This window comes from Peromyscus leucopus, chromosome 4, assembly GCF_004664715.2.
Source record: "Peromyscus leucopus breed LL Stock chromosome 4, UCI_PerLeu_2.1, whole genome shotgun sequence".
NCBI lineage: Eukaryota > Metazoa > Chordata > Mammalia > Rodentia > Cricetidae > Peromyscus > Peromyscus leucopus.
Window position 1 is genome coordinate 38,225,345 of NC_051066.1, and position 3,758 is coordinate 38,229,102.

General features: G+C 40.1%; 1 pseudogene; it reads right to left on the reverse strand.

The window, feature by feature from the left end:
• Window positions 1-1,657: 1,657 nt before the first annotated feature.
• LOC114702142 lies at window positions 1,658-3,334 on the reverse strand (annotated as a pseudogene).
• Between the last annotated feature and the right edge of the window lie 424 nt (window positions 3,335-3,758).

The following is a 3,758-nucleotide window of genomic DNA, read 5'->3' on the forward strand; positions in this document are numbered from 1 at the left end:
ACAATATTGAATGGTCCAAGTTAAGGAGAAAAGCAGAGCATGAGAGGAACCTGAAGAGCTGGGCTGCTTGTCATGCCAGTCTATGTACTAGTTTTCTGTTGCTACACTCTTCAGTTTTAAAAATTACTCTAGACATAATGGTTAAAATAACTTGAATTTGTTGTCTTTCTGGGATAAAATCAAAGTATCAGCAGGCTCTGAGTAGAAAATATTTGGTCTTCTTCTACGCCCCCACTTTTTGTTCTCTGCCTCTTTTCTCAAAGCTTTCTCACCCTTCCTTCATCCATCTATCTCCCTGCGCTACATGCAACAAAGACTCTTCTATTTTAAAAGGCCCTTTGATTAGATGGAGTCCAGGCAGAGACTCCAGAAGAAACTCTCTATCTTAAGGTCATTGTGGTAGTTTGAATGAGAGTGGTAGGCTCATATATTTGGGTACTTGGTCCCCAGTTAGTGGAACTATCTGGGAAGGATGGGAAGGTGTGGCCTTGTTGTAGGTGTGTCACTGGGGATGGGCTTTGAGGTTCCAAAGAGTCCTGTGATACCCAGTTCTTTCTCTGTCTCATGGTGTAAATCAAGATGGAAGCTCTCAGCTATTCTTTTGCTTTGCTGTCACAGACTCCAACCCTCTAATACATAAGGCAAAGTAAACGATTTCTTTTATACATTGGTCATAGTGTTTTGTCATAGCAATACAAAAGACAGTCAGTTAACTAGCAATCTTAATTCCATCCACAGAGTGATTCTCTTTGTTAAAAGACAAATTCTAGGGCACAAGCCTTCATAATCTTTCTCTACTTGCCATGAATATTTTTTGCTGGAGAAATGTGACCCTGGAGTATAAATTAATGTAATATAAATTATTTTATATAAATATGTAAAATAAATATAAAATATGTATGCAGTCAAATATTTACTGATAATAAATCAAAGTTATTTTATTTTTTTGAAAAATATGTTCTGAGCAACTTTAAACTTTATTAAATAAAAATTGAAAAACACAACTGTAAGATAATGAACAGAAAAGTTAAATACAATTTATCACATGTAAAATGGATTATGTATAATTAGCAAATCAACCCTAAATCCCCACTTCCATAGTGGGAATGGGATACAGCAATATTAATCTAATGAATTAAGTAAAACACATAACTTTAAATTGAATAAAACTTTTCAAATAATTCAATATAGCCCTAGTAAAGCTGAGGTTTGGATTTAATGAGACCTGGGATAAAAATGGATATTTACCATTATAGTTACTTCTAATCAACTTCCAAAAACTAAGGCAAGTCTCCTTAATTCTGGGAAAGAATGTGTCTTTAAATAACCATGATGAGCCGGGCGGTGGTGGCGCACGCCTTTAATCCCAGCACTCGGGAGGCAGAGCCAGGCGGATCTCTGTGAGTTCGAGGCCAGCCTGGGTTACCAAGTGAGCTCTAGGAAAGGCGCAAAGCTACGCAGAGAAACCCTGTCTCGAAAAACCAAAAAATAAATAAATAAATAAATAAATAAATAAATAAATAAATAAATACTCATCAACTAAATCCAACATTAAAACTATTCGTCAACTAAATCCAAATTAAAACAGTGGTTTTTGAACATGTGTTCTTGTGTGGGTTGAAGCGTGGTTTCTAAGCTTGCAGTAGTTACATGCAGCCTATAGATGGCACTGGGCAGGACTCCCCAGGTTAGGACTACATTGAAGAGAGTGGGCTTCATCCATGTCAGGCAGCTCAGTATCTGTTTTAAATCTTTTTAACCCATCTTGCTTGAGGTATATAGAAACATTGATGGAAAAGTGCAGGGGTGCCATAGCAACCAGGTGGATGTTGTTACAGTAAGTGATATGCAAGATTTCTCGCATGATCCTCTTCCTAAAGATGGGCATGTGTCACTGTGAAAAGGTAAGTGGTTGGTCTCTAGAAATGTAATCTGCATATTTGCAAGTAAAAATTTCCAGTCACTCCCATTCAGTTGTTGAGGAATCTCCTTTGATGTCACACTGTATAGCTTCCACTCCAAAGGGTCCAGCTCAATGTTCCTTCGAGTTTTGCACTCATTTTGTAAATATTCAAAAATGGTCTCACAAATACTCTGTCCTGTTTGTCCCATTGAATTGAGGTATATGATAGTTCATTTTCTTAGGTTGATTACTATCAGGCTTCAATGTACCTTCTGATGAATAGGCACGAGAATAATTTCTTTTTCAAACAATTTCATTCCTTGAGTCCATCATTTAACAGAACTGTAGCTGCCATGCTTTAGTTTAGGATAAAAGAAAGTACTGAACATGTGAAGAGCTGGGTAGCCTTTATTGTTATTTCTCTCAACGAGAAGATTCATGTAAAAATTAATGACTTTGCCATTGAGCCATTCACTGTTCTTTAGTGTCTGGATAGCTCCTCGGGTAATTTGCAATTTGAATTCATTACTTAAGATTTCCTCGTGGAGTCCTGGACCTAGTGCATTTTTTATTTCCCTTTCCATGTCTGCTGTAACTTTAAGGACTTCATCCATTCCCCTGCCCTTTTCTTGTTCTACAACAGGCTTTTTCTCTGCTGTAACTACTGGCATCTTGTTGGGGAGTGAACTACTGCTGCCACTCTGCAGGAAGACTTGAGCTCCTAGCAAGTCAGGATCCAAGTGGTATCCCCTTCTTCCTTCAAGGTTCACTGCATCTTTCTTGTGTGTATCAGAAGAGTTCTCTGTACACTCTTCCCTTTTTTGTCTGGTGAGAGTCATTCTCTTGTGGCAACAACAGTAGATTGTTTAGGATCACAGTGAGTTTTCTGGATCCATGACTATGCCCCTCCACACAACCTTTGAACTTCGAGGTATCCACAAGGGTGGTATGAGCCCTGTGTGGGTCAGATTTCATATTATCACTGGGTGGATGTTGCTGCAGTAACCTTTGGTACTTTTCCTTTTGCTAGTTTTCGCCATATTCCTCCATGATGCAACAGGGCCACTTGAGACCCTTGCCAGCATCCCCAGACTTTCTCCCAGTTACAGCCTGCTCCTGCGGACCTTTGGCCTACTCCAGGGGTTTAGGTGTCTTAGACTTTCTCGCTGGGGTTTCTGTAGCTCATCCTTGCCTGGCTGTTGACTTTGAAGTTCTAGGTCTTGCTGTTCCTGAGGTATTCTTTTGCGAATTTTACTGGGCTCTTCAAACTCCAAATCCATTTCACCTTTATCCTGGCATTTCAGTTTTTTACCTTGTCCCAAAAGCTTCAGACTCGATCTCTGTCCCACCTTCATCCTGGTATTTCCGTTTTTGACCTTGTCCAGAAGCTTCAGGCTTCATCTCCATCCCACACTGTTGAGGTTGCCACATGGACTCACTTCTGGATTTGCCTTTGCTGGGTGCTGGCTCCCCGGTATGATATAGCCTTCCTATTTCCAAATGAATGCAACCATCTGTCTGACTCTGACTGGGTATTCTTGGGCTATTGTCACCCCGATATCCAAAGAATTGCTTATTCCAGTAAAAGTATAATCTACAAGTTGGTTCAAGGTCAGAAACCTCTCAGGCCACAGGATGAAAAGCTCAGAACAGTTTTTCTTTATAAACAGAGTTGACTTTGGACATCAGGGTCAGTCAGAGTATGAAGCTAATTGAGCTGGCAATGGGAACTGATTGGTGAATAATTAAATGTTGGCAGTTCACCGGGGTCCACTGTGGGAAACCCCGTAGAGTTCTAGGATTACTTCCTCAGAAGGGCCCCGCAAGGGCTCAGTAACTGGCTAAAGACCCAGAA